The sequence below is a fragment of the Heterocephalus glaber genome, unplaced genomic scaffold, assembly GCF_053883595.1.
Source record: "Heterocephalus glaber isolate CG9 unplaced genomic scaffold, H.glaber_assembly_v1.0 deba00001460, whole genome shotgun sequence".
Taxonomy (NCBI): Eukaryota; Metazoa; Chordata; class Mammalia; order Rodentia; family Bathyergidae; genus Heterocephalus; species Heterocephalus glaber.
This window is the reverse complement of record NW_028258307.1, coordinates 1,114,208-1,132,609: the sequence shown is the minus strand read 5'-3', so window position 1 is coordinate 1,132,609 and position 18,402 is coordinate 1,114,208. Positions and strand designations below refer to the sequence as shown.

Genomic DNA, 18,402 nt, shown 5'->3' with positions numbered 1-18,402 from the left:
GGAAACTAAGGCTCTGAGAACTCGGCGAGTTGTTCCAAATCCTCGGCACAGCGAAAAGAGAGCACATCATCTGCAGGATTAAAGCGATGCATAACGAAGCCCCACGGCTTTCCACTCGCTGTACATGCGACCAGGGCAGCAAGTGGACAAGCACACTGGTCACAGCCACCACGGACTTCTTCCTGCTTATCCTACAGCAAAGCCAAAGACTGGCTTACTGCATAACTGGCACAGCAGCATGTTTTCATAAACATGTAGTCTGCTTACCTGAAGGGTTAAGAATACAAACTACCTGCATTTTAGCCAGACTGACATTGGGTCAACTTTAAAAGTGTTTCAAAGCCGGATGTGGTGGCATACACTTGTAATCCCAGCACTCACGGAGGCTGAGGCAGAAGAATCTCAAGTTCAAGCCCAAGCTGGGCAACTTAGCAAGACCCTGTCCCAAAATAAAAATTAAAAATAGGGCTGGGGTTCAGTGCAAAGGCCCCGGGTGCCATGCCCAGTACTGGCCCCCCCAACAAAATTTCCCAACTTGTGATGCTAAAGAACATAAAAAACAAAAGTTTCCCAAGCCATGACGCTAAAGAACATGTTACGAGTTGAAAAGTGTCTCCACAAAAAGCATAGTTATAAGCCATAACCCCGTCCCTCAGAACAGGACCTTATTGGGAAGCAAAGCCACTACAGATGTGGTGAGGTCACATCAATTAAGGTGAGGTCATAATCCAATAGGCTGGGCCCTTAATCCAATAACTGTTTTCCTCAGGAGGAAAGGGAAGTCTGGACACAAACACGGGGAAGACATCAGTGACAGCAGGGGGCAAACTGAAGTTCTGATACTGCAAGCTTCCAGCTGGAAAAAAGCTACAGTGCACAGCTGGGATGCAAATGGAAGGTGCCCTCTTTATCAGAAGCAAGGAACGGATTATTATTTTCTATCAGGTAATAATGGACTTTGGGCATCATATATTAAAAGATAGATTAAAATCAACCTCTACCTACTCTCAATTCACCTAACACTGCAAAGAGACTGAAACCACCTGAGCCAACTAGACAGGCAAACCTCCCAGGTTGACTGTGACTGCTCTCGAGGTGCCACCAGTTAAATGCTTCCTCGGTACTTGTGTGCACATGCATGTTTATTCACACTTGCACACAGCACTGTTTCTCCTTCCTCAGAGCCCTGGGGTTCAAGTCCTACCTTACCTGAAGCCCGACTCCATCTCACCTGTGTCAGCACAGGGCAATCCTTTAATGCCACATTTTCTCATTCACTGCAACAGATAATGCACCTTACAATGTATTAATCACACTGCAGGATACAAAGATGAATCAGACATAGAGACTACCCTTATGGAGTTCAACAAAGGAAAGAGGAATCGATTATAAATAAGACAAAAATAAATAAAGTGTTGGACTGGGGGTATCACTCAGTGGTAGAGCTTGTGCTTAGCATGCACAGGCCTGGGTTTGATCCCCAGTATCATACAATAGAAACAGAAGGACCAAGGACCAAAAGTACTTTGCTTGGGAATGTTCAAAGTTAAAAGTGATTATGAGGCTGCAAGGGCCAGGATCAGCTTTCATGGTACAGGTAACAATTAAGAGAGGTAGTAGACTGTTGGGATATGAACAAAGGGCAGTGGGAACCCTCCAGGCCAGGCTTTCTGGTCCTTGGCCCTGGAAGTTGGGAGGTAACTCTGCTCCAGGGCTGTCCTGTGCGCTGCAGGATGTGTAGCAGCAACACTGGCCTCTTCCAAATGCCAACATGGCTCTTGCAGCTGTGAGAAAAAAGCCACAGTTCCTAGACACTGCTGCACATCCTGACAGGTGGGGCAGGGGAGAAGCGTGGGCCCCGGCAGAGAAGCGGGTGAAGAAACCAGACTGCCAACAGTACGAGGTGGGAGAGCCGTAACACCAAAGCACTGAGTGCCAGGGCAAAATGTAATAAAGTAATGAAATGCAGGCTAGACATCTTCTGGAACCACACGGCTCCAAAACTTGTGACTTGTGAGTGTGAGTGTATTCGGTGAACAAAGAGGACTGGAGGACTCTGATCGGGAACTAACCAGCTCAGAGCACTATTTGTCAACACAGCTGTGTGCTGCCGGTGTGAGTGGCCGTCCCGTCCTCGGGTGAGAGGGCTTACAGTGCCGTCACTCACACTCACACTTTCGTCAGCAACTAAAGGGGGTTGAATTTTTTTTGGTCAACAGCTTGTCTTTCAAACTTGTTTTTTAAAATCTTATGGAAGACATTTTTAGACTTTTTTTGGTCCTAGATAATACTTTGACTTCAGGACATGCTTGCCTAACTTCATTCTTAGATATGCATAATCTTTTTATTAAAGCACATGTCAGCATGTAAACATCACAAAGTAGCTACAGTTTTCTTCAGATTTCACTTGCAATTGGGAGAATTACTCAGCACATATTTAAAACTGCTTTACACCTTTACACCTTTACTTGGAGAATTAAGGTACTCTGGGAAAGCAGTTAAGTACAGGAGGAAAATGTGGTCAGGAACAACCTTATCAATTCCGAGTCCACTACTGTGGGCCAGGCAGAAGAGGCCATGAACATCTAATTGCTGTGTATGCACTGAGCATTACCAAGGCTTTATGTGTTACTCTTAATTTTCTAAACAACCCTCAGGGGAGCAATATCCTCTTCCAGAAAGCTGTCCCTGATCACATACAAATAAGCACCATGGCACACCTGAGAAAACCGGGGAGCAGGCAGGTTAGGGAACTCACCCACACTGCCGAGCCACGGCAGGGTGTGGGCTCTAGGATGAGGGCCAGATGCCCCCATCTCCCGGCCTTCACTAACGGGCGGCGGCGAGGCTCACTACAGCAGGCCAATCTGGAGCAGCGATCTTCTGATTTAAAGTACCACACATTTCTTACCAGGGTAATACCCTGCGTGCCTGTCCCATCAGGCAGCCCGTACCACAGGTGCTTCAGAGCCATGCAGCAGCAAGACATACATATTACAGCCCCATCGTGAAGAGGTTATTAACACGGGAGTTTTCCTTTTCACAACTGTCGTTTTGGCTATACTTCCATAGCATTAGCACCAGGGGTAATGTTTTACCTGACAGTGGTCACAATGTGCCAAGGAAGTGGAAGGGATCAATTTAATAACATTCAAGCCAGGCGTGGTGGCACAAGCCTGTAATCCTAGCACTTGGGAAGCTGAGGCAGGAGAATCACCGAGAGTTTAAGGCCAGCCTGGACTACACAGTGAGTTCAAGGCCAGCCTGGACTACACAGCGAGACCCCATCTCCAAAATACAAAAAACGAACAACAAAATGTTTAGGTGACACAAAGGTGACTGGTTCCAGATGGACAGCACAACGAGAAGAGCTACGCCTTGACCTACTGGGCTGGTCACCAGGGTATACTCAGCACCAGTTCTGCTTTCAAACTGCCAATAGTACCAGACAAGGAAAAGAAAACAATTGTTTGTTCATCTGTCTGTGTATTTAACTTGTGAGGCGGGCTATGAAGAAATGAAAATATTTAGAGGATTTGTTCCATTTTTTAAATTGTGGTAAATACATATAATAAAATCTGGCACCTTAACCATTTTTAACGGTACAGTTCAATGGCATTAAGCACATTCATACTATTGTACCATTTCCAGAACTCTTTATTTCAAAAAAACTGAAATGTTATATCTATTAAAAAGAGCTCCTCATTGCTCCCTTCCCCCAGCCCTTGGCAACCACCACTGTACTCTGTGTCTCTGAATAAGATTATTCTAGAAACCTCACCTAAGTGGAATCATAGTTACGTCCTTTTGAAACCAACCCATTTAAGTTAGTATAATATCCCTGTCACAGTCACTTTCTCATTGCTGGGACAAAATATCCAACACCCACAACTTAAACGTTTCAGTCCATAGTTGGCTGGCTCCAAGGCAGAGGGGCATGGCAGAGGGGAAGGGGGAAAGCGGCTCAATCCTGGTGGCCAGGATGCAGACAGAGAAGGGAGCAGCTGGGAAGGGTAAGCCACCCTTCCAGGCCATGCCCCAGGGACCTGCCTCCTGCCAGGCCCCACCTCCCAATAGCACATTCAGCTATGGATTCACCAGTGGAACCATCCACCAATGTGGATGGTCCCCCCTTGGTCCAATCACCCCAGCTCTGGACAGGTGAGACTTCTGGGGGATATCCTAGTTCCAAACCATAACAATACACAAAGTTCATCCATGCTGTGGCATGAGTCAAAATTCCATTCCTTTCTGAGGCTGAGTAACATTCCACTGCTTATAGACCGCATTTTGTTTATAGATTCATCCACAGGACACTTGGACTGCTTCTACCTTTTGGCCATCATGATTACTATTGCTATAAATATGAATGTACAAATATCTGAGACCCTGCTTTACACTCCTTTGGGTATATACCCAGAAGTGGCATTACTGAATTATATGGTAATTCCATATTTAATTCTTTGAGGAACCACCATATTGTTTGCCATAGCAACTGCACCATATGACATTCCCACCAATATAGCACAAGCGTTCCAATTTTTCCACAGACTCATCAACACCTGTTATTTTCTGGTGTTTGGATAGCAACCATCTTAATGGGTTGAGGTGTTGCTTGTTCCTTTTTTTAATTACTATTCAACTTTACGTGTTTACATGTGCATGCTAATCACGATTACTACAATATGAAGTTAAACAGTTTGTTTTTTAGCTTGGTCTTGGAAAGAGGTCCAAACACCGTTGGGCTACGTTAGATATTTGGAGAGAACACCCCAATGGCTTATGAACTGAACATGCTCACAAAAAGGCTTTGAACACAGTGTAAAGATGACAACCAAATCTGCACCAGTATTACGTTTTGGAAGCAACACATATAATGGTATTTATTTTGAGCAAGATCAGTTAGAGCCAATCCATGGCTTTATATAATACCAAGGAGTCAGGGTCATTTGTAGTTCAGGAATAATATCCTATGGCTACCATAGATAGAACAGTGTATGGGAGTGACTAAGCCAGCACAGAGTAAGTCCATATAAAAAAATATTAAATCCGTATTAGTAAGATCAGTTAGGCAACAAATTATCTCACACTGTATATTTGACCCATTCCACCATGACGAGTCTGTTAAAGGCCTCAGTGTTGTTTTTACTTCTCATTACATAATATATGTAGTTTAATCTCTAAGGTCATTTTACTCAGCCACACAAGTCACAGATTTTGGCTTTTAAAGAAACAAAAATCTTAACCCTAGTCCCCTGGCAGTCTTGACCGGCAGTATTACGGAAAAGAGCCTTGGTTATTAAGTAGCCTCTAAATAAGCGCATATAGTTATTATGTTCATGTGTTAGTAACCTAATTTTTAAAAGCCAATTAAGAATTCCAGCAAATGTAACCTAATACTTGGAATTAACAGAACAGGGACTCTAAAACAGCTGTTTAAAACCTCATACTAGAATGGTATGTCTCATTTTTAAAATTTCTATAAGAACTTATAAAACATACTGACATGTTCTGAGGGACATTTTAGGCTAAATTTTTTACCTAAGTCACATTTAGATATTAATACCTTTATAAGGAATTTTTATATAATTTTAACCCATTCTCTAGGGTTACTAACACAAATCAAATGAATTCGATGTTTTAGTCTATAAAGTTTTAGTGTAAATTTCTAAACTTAGGTACAATTTTGCATGTTTTTTTAGGTAATATACTTGGTGGTTTGTATAATAAACAGGGAAAAAACAAGGTGTTACTTCTGGGAGTACAAGTAGTTAAATGGAAGACAGTACTCAATAAACTTCCCACATAGGAACACAAGCCAAGGCCCTAAACTTTCCTAAACCAGATGAACCATGTTTTAAGACTCAAAACATTGACAAGTCTTAGGCAGAAGCCATAATACTTTTTATTTAGTCTGTGAAGGTCATTTTTAACCTCAATAAAATTTCATCTGAAAAAAATTATTTAAAAGCCTAGCTGCACGTCTGAGATATAGCTCAGGGCCTGGGTTCAATCTCCACCACCACCAAAAAAATTTAAAAAAAAAAAAAATAGTGAAATCTTCTAGCTATGTTGTTTCAATGTATTTTAATTTATTGCATTTAGTATGGTTCACACTTCAAATAATTAAACTCAGCTATTACTTTTAAAGCTTACTGAAACAGCTACCTGGTTTTAACAGTCCCAGAGCAATTTGTTCTTGTATGACCCTCGAGCTAAGAGTGGTTTTTACATTTTTAAAGGGAACTATGCAACACAAGCCTTACATAATCCTAAAATATTTCTTTACACAGAAAGCTTGTTGACCCCTGAATTAAAACAGAAATCAGTTAAAAAGTAACTGCCTCTTATACTCTTCAATCAGTATCATTTCACATACATATGTGTACACGTACACACACACACACACACACAGACACACACACACACACACCCCTGTACCTGCCCTCCATGATCTGGACAGTCCCTGGTCTAAAGCACAGAATTATTTCCCTCTGGTCTCTAGCCACCTAAACACAAGCCCCCTCTTGCAGGGGGTAAAGCTGTCACCCACACAGGGTTGCATCTGCCAGCCACCCTTAACCTAGGTGTGGTCACCTGGCAGGGTGCTGACCACTGAGTCGGAGAGGGAGTGGTATTGCGAGTTCAAGGAGCTGTCACTCTTTCCCCACGGTGCCCTTCCTTTCTCTGTCTGGACACTAATGGTGCTGAGTCTTAGAGGAGTCACGGCCACCATCAGCCAGGGTCAACGCAGACGACATGCCTGTGGTAAAGCCACTGACAGGATTGTTATTGCAGGAACCGAGGAAGCAAATTCTAATGATTGCTAACATACACTTAGAGCTGCTGCCTTTCCTGCACAACTAACTTCTACTGGATCTGGAAGTTCTCCCAATCACCCTTCAAAAAAAGAAAAGAAAAAACTATGAAAACAGATTGTTTATATTGCACAAAGCTGTCTGTTTATTCTACCCATCAGTCTTTTCCTTGACAACTGGCTACTGTTGCTCTTTTTTGTTTACTGCATGCTCAGATGAATTTTAATCTAAATCTCTCTACAATCACACTTGCAATGAGTGGAAACTTCAAGCCCTTCCTTCCCGCACTGCTGTGCTGGTCAGGTACTGAGGCAGTGCTGAGGGACGGTCACAGCACATTCTGTGACTAGGTGACAAAGCCGGGCTTTCACAGGATTAAAACAGCCTTCTTCCCATCTTTATTTACGTAAGGACCAACAAATCACAGAAGAGTAACAAGTTTCACTTACCCCTGAAATACCAGAGTCCATAAATGCTACAAGCATGTTCTAATTCTTTTTCCACATTCATAATGTAACTGTTTTTTAACTTCTGCTTCATTATGACAACTTCTGTTTAATCTGCAAACTAAGTAATGAGTCCTTTTTGTAGCTTCTCTTTTCTTTCACTCCAAAGGAATACCAACCAAAACCACCTGAGACGCTTCAATTCTGAATACATCATTTCTTTATTGGAAGGCACAATCTTTACTTTCAGAATGAGCTCTTGAAAACTGCCTTACTGAAAGCAAAATGGCAGTATCTTAATACACACAAGGCTTTGACAACCATCCAGCTTACTACACAAGCAAAATGACACATCTGTAATTTCGCTCATTCTGATCCAGAGTGACCGGTCAGCAGGGCACCCAAGCCGCTCCACTGTGCCCTGTGCTTGCACATCCAGCCCAGGTCCCAGCACCTCCCCAGGACTCTGAGCCCACACTTCCCAGCTTCGAGGCTCTGGATCCTCTCCACTGGAGCAGTGCATTCCCAGATGAAGCTCCAAGGCTGCTGTTTTGGCCTGTGCGGACTCAGGGTGTGCTTGCTGGGCCCTGTACTAACAGCTCACCCTCCATCAGGCACCCGCAGGCTCCTCCTCAGCCCTCCTCCAGCTATTTTCCCTGGGACTCTCTCAAGCAAAATGTACTCAAGTCATTTTTCTTCTCTCCTCCCTTCACTCTTGTCTCTAATGACACTCAATACCCATCAGGTCACTTCTCTCCTTCCATTCACCAGCTTCTTTTTAGGAGTCCTAGCCTTGGCACCAATTTCAACAAATACAATGCTTCTGAAAATCTGAGACATGAAATTCACTCTGGATGGAGTATCAATTTTCTCGGCACAATAAAATCCTCTAACCCGGCATTTCTAAGCACAAAAAGTGATTGTTCATACCCATAATAATGACTTGGAAGTACTTTAAAGTTTTAAAGAAGCTCCTAAATCAAAGAAATATACAATTACGACTCATAGACTTTGAATGTTCAATGTCTTCACGGTATTCTAAATTTTAGGCAGAGTATATGGCAACAGCAGTTATCTGATTAATACAACACATTTTTCACCAACCCATTCCAGCTAAAGTATGACCCAACCAAAGAATGTTTAAACACTGATGTTCTATTCAAATAATCTGCAGGGCTTCTTTTATACATTCCACTCCTCTAAATCTAATCTGCCTAGAGCTTAAGTTTACAAAATAATCCCAAGTCTAGTATGTATTAATTCTCCTTTAAAACTTCTAATCAGACTACACAACTGTGGTTCTCACCCCTGTCCACATACTGCCTGGAGAACCTTCTAAAAACCTCAACTCTCAAAAACACTTGGATTCTCAGACCCATCCCCAAACTCCTGGACCATAACCATGTACAGTGGACCCAAATGTCTGATTCCCCAAGTGATTCCAATGCTCAGCCAAGGCCTAGAAATAGGTACCTTATGATCCTGAGGTCAGAAGTGCTGCTCCCAGGGTTTCCAACAGGTTACAGAGAACCAACCCATTGGTGCCACATGTACAGGGAGCTTCAGGGCTAGGCAGTGGCCAAGAGGGCACTGCCAACCCCATGTATTCCACCCTGTAATGCAGGAATCATCAATCAGGCTGGAAGGTATATCTACCCTCTGAAAGGGACGTGACAGGCGTGCTGAAGATAACGCCCTGAAGACACAGGTCAGGAGTACCACTCAACCATGAGTGACCACAGACTACAAGACCTGGAGGGCAGCCCCATCTCCGTGGGTTCAGTATTAGAAATGAGGGGTCTCAGAGAATCTCAGCTTTACATAAAAGAGGCCCCAGGGGCACAAGGACACCGTTCCTCCACATTCAACAAGCCAGAACAGCAGTCTCATGATAAAGCGAAGTCATTCTGCCTGCCCATAGCTCAGCTGCCAGGGCTTCCATGCAGCGCCAAGAACCTCCTGGTGTACAGCGTGGGACCTATTTTGCCATGGGTGAGATCTGCCTTCCTAACTTTCCTCCAGTTACCAATGACATGGGTTACTGCTGCTCGGAGCCCACTTCTTCATCTGTAAAAATGGGCGTGAAAAACTTGCGAAAATCAAATGAGGCAAATACAGGTATGAAAACAAAACATTTAGTCTATATCTTTTATCTTGCTTATTAGTTTCTCTAACCCTCCTCCACTCTAATTTTCATCGCAGTCTGACATGTTACGTCTGCTCCTATTAATGTTCACATCAGTTTACTGCATGGCTCACACACACCGTCTCCAACTCTAAGCAGGGTGTGCGGCACCACGGGGCACACTTCATCATTGCTGCTCAAAACTAGTATGAAGTTACACTCACCGACTGTTTACAGACTACACACTCCCAACCCACCAGTGCCTAGATTCAAACTCACATCTTCAGGACAGACTGGTTTGGTTTTGAAACGCTCAGATACTAACTCCAGTATAGTATGGGTTACCGTGGGTTACGGTCTTCGTCCCTTATCCAAGAGTGACACATTCCAAGACCTCAGAGGGCGCCTGAAACCTCAGACAGCACCGATCTCCACAATACATACCTGCCATAGTTTATTCATGAGGTACCATAAGAAATCAGCAGCAACTAGTAAAACAGCTATAGAAATATACTGTAATAAAAGTTACCTAAAACTTAATCACTCTGTCTGGAATGTGCATTCAGTATTCTGGGGCCACAGCTGAACACAGAACTAAAACCCCAGACTGAAGTTGGGGGGAACTACAGTGCCTGCTGATTGCAAAGGGGCAAGGTGCTTTATACGCAGAAGTCTGGGGTCCACAACCTTAACCAAGAGAGAAAACTTAGCATCACCAGTATCGGGGCAAACCAGGTACCAAGTGCCTGCTGATAGGACGCAAACATGGAGCAGGAAGCAGTGCCTGGGACAAAAATAGAGACCCTGAACACAATCAAGCCCCTAGATGCAACTTGAAAATAACCAGAAATAAAGAAGGCAAAGGACACCTGCAGCAAACAAGGGACAGACGAGAGAACTGGCCTGAACTCTGCAAAAAGTCACTGGCATGAGATAAAAACAAGTAATTGTTCTTGAGTTAACATAATGTATGAATTCTTATTAATTTTGAGGGGAGGGGAAAAACTAAACCCACTGTTGGAGATAATCAGAAGCACAAAGCAGCTATTAGATGACTCTATGGAATGAATCACGGTGGTACTGTTAACTGTCTGGTGGGTAACAGTACTGCAGCTCCGCGGGTTATTTTACGGTGAAGCAGTCAGAGCTACACAGCTATGGTGCAGGCGGGTGTCGCTCCGCATCTCTCTCTCCTGCCCGCATGCGTAGACATCCACGCACAAGCGCAGCAACCCCCCCCCCCAGCCAATAGTCCCGTGAGGCCGAGGATGTTGTGTCCCCATGTCTGGTGGCTAGCCTGAGACGCAGCGTGAAGGAACACACGGGGAGCGCCTACGCTGGGCTCGCCCTGCCACTCTACTTCACAGCAGCGTCTCAAGCCATGGTTTTGGTCTTCCTCATCTCTGCTACCTTCCCCATCTGTCCAGTACATGTGAAATGGATCAAGGGGGACTGGGGGTCCACAGTGACAGAGTTTCCAGCTCCTGCACCGCACCCACAACTCTGAGAGCATGTGGCCAGGGCCAACATTATCAATTCCACCTCCCTGCCAGGAGCGCTGTCCATCCAGGAGCTACGTCCTGAAACCCGAGGGTTCTGATTTCTTCCTAAACATGAGCGAGTAGCAATCTATGCTCCATAAACTCATGAACAAGATAACACAGAAATTGCTTCCATATATTTGGGGGCGGGGGGGTTACGGGGATCAAACTCAGGACCTTGCACTTGCGAGGCAGTGGACGGAACCACTGAGCCAAATCCCCAGCCGCCATGTATTTTTTTAAAAAGACAAGAACACTGCACTTGGGAAACTGAGGCAGGAAGATCACTGCAAGTTCGAGGCCAGCCTGAAGTACATAGTAAGACCCTGGCTCCAAAAAAAAGAAAAAAAAAAAAAAAAAAAACCACAACAACAATATTGTACTTAGAACAAGAACTATTTTAAAAATCACTTTGATGTTTCAAGATTAAGAGATAGCTATATGAGAAGAAACTGTCAGCAATATGAAAAAAACAGGGTCGTATGGTTATCTTAAGCTATTTTAAAGTAACAATAGTCTTAGATCTACCCACATTACATACATATAAAAGAAAAACCTGAGGCTGATTTCATGTAGAAATATACTAATGTTTTGGTGACAATATTCACTGCATCCTCTATGCAAATTCTACCTTTCCCCAAAATCAATACAACCCCAAAACAAACCTACACCTTAATTTAAGAAAAGAAAATTCACTTAACAGAATGATTTCCCAAAAAAGCTCAACTGACACAGATGCTACTGTTTAAAAGAAAAGAAAAGTAAAAGAAACTGCAGGGCGTAGTGGTGCACACCTGTAACCCAGCACTCTGGGAAGCCAAAGCAGGACTCCAAGTTCAAGCCCACCTTGGGCTATTCCCCGACCTAGCAAGGCTCCCTCACGATAAGAAATGTAAAAAGACTGGGGATGTAGTTCAATGAGAAAGCACTTGGCTCCATTATCCCCCCACACATTTCTTTTTCAAAATCAAAAAATACACATAAATAAACTGCATTAGCTGATCATGAGTTTCTATCCCCAAAAAGAAATTAATCTTGGTAAATGATCACAAAACCTCCAGAATACAAAGTTACACAAATAAATGCATTGACTTAGCTTACTCTAAAACTAAAAACTTAAAACAAGTTTACAAAAAATAACCACTTTAAAATAGCTCAATTTTAACCAAATTACAAACTCACAAAATTAACTGACAAACCAAGTTAACAAATTTTTCAGACAGTTTAGCCCACTGTAAAATTTAGGGAGAGATATAAGATGCTCCTACGGGTAGCAACGTGACTAAAATGATAAGCATTCTTTAACTTAACTGCTAAAGGTTTAATGAACTGGAATAACACATTAGGACTTATAAATCTGTACTTAAAATATGGTCCTAGAAATCATACACATTTTTAAAAATCTTAATGTTCAAACCAGAGTCTGAAATTCCCTCTTTAAAACTGTTTTCAGAGCACTACTACCTATAGCATAATGTGTTTTTAAGTAAAAGGGCATAACATTCTGGGGATGAAAAGAATTTAAATAATAATAAATAAAATTAAACTGAAGGGACATTAAAGATCAAACAATTTAACTCCTTATTTATTAACTATATGAGGAAACTGAGGCCAACAGCTGGTTGTAACATAGAGTGCTAAACCCAATTTCCACCTGTCCTTTTCCTGTGCTGGGCACTGGACCACTAAAGGGTGCATACACACCAGGCGAGCATGGTACCACTGAGCTCCATGCCCAGCCCTAAACCTCTTACCACCAATGTTTGTTTCCTGTACACCATGCTGTGCTGTGTACTCTTATTTTTTAATAACCTCCAGTAGCAGCCAATAGTGGACTGTCCTTAGACAATTAGTCAAAAGTTATTGAACTTTTAAAATGAGGCTATATTTTCATGATTTTTAAGAAAACACTGTAACTCTTTCAGAGCCAAATAAGTCATCCAAAACTTCTGACTCAGAAGCAACTATGTAGGAAGACTTACTGAGAGCGCACATAAAGCCAACCATCCCATGGTAGATGGCAATGCTTGTGATGAACTTTATTTCTTTATGTATCCCACAGAATCTTCCCAACAACCCAGAATTTATCCACTGCATAAGCTTGACTGATTGGCCTTACGCATAAAGCATAAAATCCAACAAAGCAAATAAGAGTGAAGATAGACATGAATGACTTCTGATTTCTGTCACATGCCTACTGGATTCCAGGATGCCAGACTTCTGAAACATAGACTGATGTTTTGTCTCGGGATCATGCTGGAAATACTATGTTGCACGGCTAGTTCTAATTTTACTCCAAGCATGCTACTTTTTAAAATCATTTTCCCTTGAAAATTCACAATAAACTTCAAGTTTTTACTATTATTGTTCACTAAAAATTGAGGCATAATCTTCAAAGATGCTCTCTTCATATTCATTCTCCTGGAGGAAGCATCTCTGCCTAAATTTAACTCTTCTGTCCTCACAGTTAACCATGTATTCTAGATTTTTGAAGTGAGAAAGAAAGGGAAAAACCAGATAGGCAACTTTAAGTGGTTACATTTGCTCTTTCTTCTCTGATGTTACTGAAGGGTCTTGCCCACTGAAAGATCATAAAAAGTATCATCCTGTATTTTCTTCTAGTGTTTTTAGAGCTTAATAGTTTATGTTTCCAGCTTTTAATTATTTTCAAATCTTTTGTTTACATAAGGCAGAAGCCTATTATTTTTTTCATTTGGGTAATCAACTGCCACAATGTCATTTGTTAAACAGCTCTTTTACCATTCACTGACCAGAAATTTACTATGAACTAAATTCTCACAAGTGCACCAATTTATTTCTAGACAATCTAGCCTCTTCACTATTTGCTCGATTTCTCTGCTAGCAGCACACTGGTCTAATTACTAACATGGCATCCAATTTGATAGGGTAAGGTAATTTTCTTTCTCAGTTTTTTTTTTTTTTTGACTACTCAAACACATTTTATTGTTCTCAAATCAATATTATTTGTCTCTCCTAAAAAAAAAATCTCACTGAGTATCTTTTTAATCAGAATCCCATCAAAGGGCCAGGGATTTAGCTTGGTGGTTCTGCTGCCTGCCTCACAAGCGCAAGGTCCCAAGTTTGATTCCCGGTACCAAAAAAAAAAAAACCCAAAAAACAATCCCATCAAGTTTATGGAAAAAAGGGCTGGGGATTTAGCTCAGTGGTTCTGCCGCCTTCCTCGCAAGCTCAAGGTCCTGAGTTCGATCCCTGGTACCAAAAAAAAAAAAAAAAGTTTATGGAAAAAAATGAAGTTTTTACAGCATTGATATTCCCTGCCCAGTAATAAGCAGAAAAGCTACATACACATGTACATAATCTTTTCATGTGACTATCACTGGTCCCCTGTTCCAACACAAATGAAGTTCCTTATTTATAAGGTGACATTTCCATTATGAAATCACAAAATCTTAAGAGTCACAGGGACATTCCAACACCACTGTAATCCCAGTCATGCTTTCCTCAAGCCTACTCAAAAAGAATCCTTGCAAAATTAAACAGGATTATTATACCTTTTACATACAAAGTAGTACCTGTACCATACACAAGGCAAGTAAGTGGGCTACATTTTTTGCAGGCTGCTGTGAGTTTGGGAATCATATTTCTGCTCAAAAAAGGAGAAAACAATGAGAAGCCAGAGTGCCTACCCTTGAGACAGCTCCAAGACTTTTACACATTCATGTTTCAAGGTAGTCAGCACTGAGCAGGGACCAAACTTCATAGTATCACATGTTTCCTTTCCCGTTGTCTCATTCTGTTTGTCAAGAACACAGATCTGATATCCACTCCTGAGTGGAATAAGCCTGAGACCCGATTTTAAGTGTCTGGCGACCCTGGGAAGCTTTAGAAGCTGGGACCCTTGGGGGGCTGCCCCGGGAGCCTTCTCCGCCAGGTCCAAAGGTGCCCAGGAATGTCTGTCTTTAAAAGCTGCTGAAGTTCTATTCTCAGCCAGAATGTAAATATTTGACATGAGCAAAGAACCACAGCACATTAAGTATCCCTGCATATGGCTGTGGAGAAGGGGCAGGGTGATTTTTAAAAGTTTTTCAAGCATCTTCAGCAGCCCATCTGCACTCACTGAGTAGGCAGAGCTGGGAGTCTATGTTATACCAAAGTCTCACCGCAGAAAAACTTGCTAAACCAAAGCTTTTCACTGTTCAGGTGATGGCACTGTTAGGAAATGAGCAACGCCTTCAGTTTTCTCCCTTGAAAGACGCCCTTGACGCCAGCCCATCTTCCAAGATAATGTAAAGCTGGCCTATGCTTTAAAGCTGGCTGATCCTACAAAGCACTTACTATATTTCTCTTCTATCCAGTAAAGCAGAAGAATGCATGCACACACACACACACACAAAATCAAATAAATTCCAAGGGAGAGTAATGATTCTGTCGCTAGACTGAGTTTTGGCCGAAGAGCTGTTGCTTCCGGACTGAAGACACTGTCCGCACACTGAGCCACTCCCCGAGGGAAGGGCTCCACACCAACACAAACTTCCACCCACCGACTCAAGATGCAAATTCAATCGCACCGCGTGGTGTCACCCTCCAAGAAAATGACCTCGCTTTCTAATAACAACAGACTGTACTGGATGAAGTGGAACCTGGCGTGACTCACATCCTTGTGAGGAGTGACTTACACGCCTGTTCACCCCTGGGAAAAGCACCTAAAAGTAGAGCTACCCAGCAAGCGACGTGTTAGTAATCAGCACAACAAAGCGCACCTCAAACTGACCTTACGCACACATGAGAACTCTGCATGTGAACGTTCGCTCATGATACCAATTCACTGCGCACACAACCATTTTTCCATGCTCCAATTCGGGCCCAGTCAAAAATGCTTCTTTATACTCTGTAAATACACCTGTCTGGTGCAAGACATGTCAAGTATTTGGCATCTTGAAAGGAAAAACAACACACACCTTAATGTCAGGGGAAAATACATTTTCTTAAATAGCCACTGAGCTTTGTCCAAGCAAGACTCAAGTAATTTTACATTTTTTTAAAAAAGGAAAGAAAAAGCATGTGAAGAGTCAGGTACTCGTGATTGCATGGAATCAGTTTTGACAATGGATAACTTCAGACACCTTTTTTTAGAAATGTGGTTCCAATCAAATGGGAGAATTCCTAGGCCTTAACCTTTATGTCATGTGGCCACATGAAATAGCAAAATTTAAGTCGCAAATATGATAAAGGAAACAACTACAACCCCAAGAAACCTGCAGTAAAAACTTAGGCATTGTGTATATGCTCATTTAAAAGTAGCTGTCTGCCAAGAGAGGAAAACAAGAATAAAACTCTTTCTCCAAAGCTCCTGCATCAGAGTGACTTCAGAGCGAGCGACATGCCTAGCAGGAAGGAAGGAGCAGATCCTGCTCCCGGAGCGCTTCACGCAGAGCCCACTGGAAAAATTAAACAAAAATAAAATCCTTCCTTGGCAAATACTGCTTTTGAAATACAGCTATGTTCGACAAAATGGCTTAGCTGAATTAGCATGTCTTTTAATATCTTATCTTTATGTAGAGATACATTCTAATCTTGAAACTTAAAAAATTAGATACACAAAAATCACAGGCATCTTCCCAAAATATACATGTATCACCGTAGACCTTGAAAGTTAAATGAAGAGGAGGAAAAAAAAATGCCACCCCACTTAACACAACTACAAGAGCTAAATTTACACTTAAAATGTACTTTTCAGTCTGTACCAAATGTGGACTTGACTTTAATCAAGGTTCATGTGAAGGGGGGTTGCTCAAAAGGATTGTGAAACCGAACTCCAACTTCCTTAGGTCTCAAAAGCTTACTACTAATAAACGCTACAGATTACATTAGAAGTAACTGTCAGGAATTTGGGATTTTAACCTGACACCAACACTCACTGCTCACACTCAAAAGTGTAACACAAGGAGATGGGTAACTCTGGCTCCTTCAACAAAAGCCTACTTATTAAATACATGCTGTTAAATCCTGTTAGTACTTCAAAGTCTCTCTTCCCTATACTTTTTGTCCTCCTTCTCCTTCACTGTTCGTGTTTTACCAGCCTCCAAGAAGCTGAAGAAAAGCTATCTCCAATGCCAAATGCACTGTCTTTGAGTCATTATGGTATGGAGTATTTGGAGATGGGCAGGTTTGAGAATTTTGATTTCAAATTCAAAACATATTTCAAAATGTTATTTGACCTCAAGCTATGCTCCTAACAACTAAAACAACCAGCAGTTTTTTCCTATTTTATTCCCTCTGTTATTATAAACTTAGCAGCAGGAAACATGATCTGCAGACAAACGCACCTAAGGAAATGGTTTCTTGGTTCAACCGAAAAACACCAGTAAACAACCACGGGAAAACCAGGAAAATCAAGAATTACCCCAAAATTCACTCTGTAAGACAAAGTTCTGACATTTGCCCTCATGACTTAACTCAATCCCATACTTTTTAAAACGTTTTAAGATTCAGAATAGAGATCTGGACAAACCACCCAAAAGACAATGAACTTTCTTACAGCTGACCTGCATAACCCTCCAGCTCCCTGAGATTCAAAGGCCTAAAATTTCCCACCAGCCCTAGGAGTCGAGGCAGGCTAGGCCAGTAGCCTTCTCACGGCAGCAACGCACCTGAAGGGCTCTTTCCAGTACAATCTGTCTTCCCTAAGATGTTTTTCTCTTGCAAATGCTGTCTACAACTCACTGCTCCTAGAATACAGCCAAGCTGACTGAGCTGGGGGTGCAGACTAAGGTCTCAATGGGATCACTTTGCCTTGATGCATCCAGTTAAGGGTCCCGGAGAGAAGGCATCGCAAGTGGTTTTGGCGGGGGTCACCTGGCACCCGGGAATTACAGAAGAGGAAGGTGCCGCCAAGCTAAGCCTCGGTCTGGTGTAAACAGCAATCACTTGCACCTCGGCCTGGCTACCAAAAACGAAAGAGGGGCCGGTGGTTAAAGAATTTTCTAGCGGTGCCTGCTCTGTCACCAACCTCCAATTTTTACCTGTCACTAAGGAAAGGGCACGTCTAACCCAGCAAAGAGTCATTTTTCCTTACAGGAGGGCAGACTTTCGCAGGGGGTCTGGGACTGCGGGAGGGGGAGGGAGCGTGGAACCGAGGGGCGCTATCGGGAAAAGCAGCCGGGGCTTCTCCACCCGGGGGCCCACGCTGGCCACTGCAGAGGGGAGCGGGGCGGAGGGCGGGCCCCCGGGACGCCAGCCGGGGTGCACACACAGCGCCCGCGGCTGGTTACCTTGGGGCGGAGGGGGCAGGGACAATCGGGAGACGGAGGTCTGCCGAGGCGGCGGGGAGGGAAGGCTGGGACAGGGTCTCCGGCAAGTGCGACCCAGGGCTGCAGCCCGGCACTCGGCAGGACCCGGCCTCCCCGGCCAAAAGGCGTGGCCGGCGTCGGATGGCGCGCCGCCCCCTCCTAGCAGCCGGCGGCCAGGGCCCCCGCCCCCACGCCCGCAGC

At 43.2% G+C, this 18,402-nt stretch overlaps 1 protein-coding gene and 1 long non-coding RNA gene across 2 annotated transcripts in view; both read right to left on the bottom strand.

Annotated features, from left to right (window-relative positions):
• Xkr6 (XK related 6) overlaps window positions 1-18,402 on the bottom strand; it is a 234,740-nt gene that overhangs the window by 215,006 nt on the left and 1,332 nt on the right. The gene's annotated exons all lie outside the window — the stretch shown is intronic.
• LOC147826863 (uncharacterized) overlaps window positions 1-18,402 on the bottom strand; it is a 76,219-nt gene extending 57,817 nt beyond the window's left edge. The window contains exon 1 of the long non-coding RNA XR_015453347.1: window positions 1-18,402. This exon is cut by the window's left edge and continues 51,271 nt beyond it. This is a non-coding gene — a long non-coding RNA (uncharacterized LOC147826863).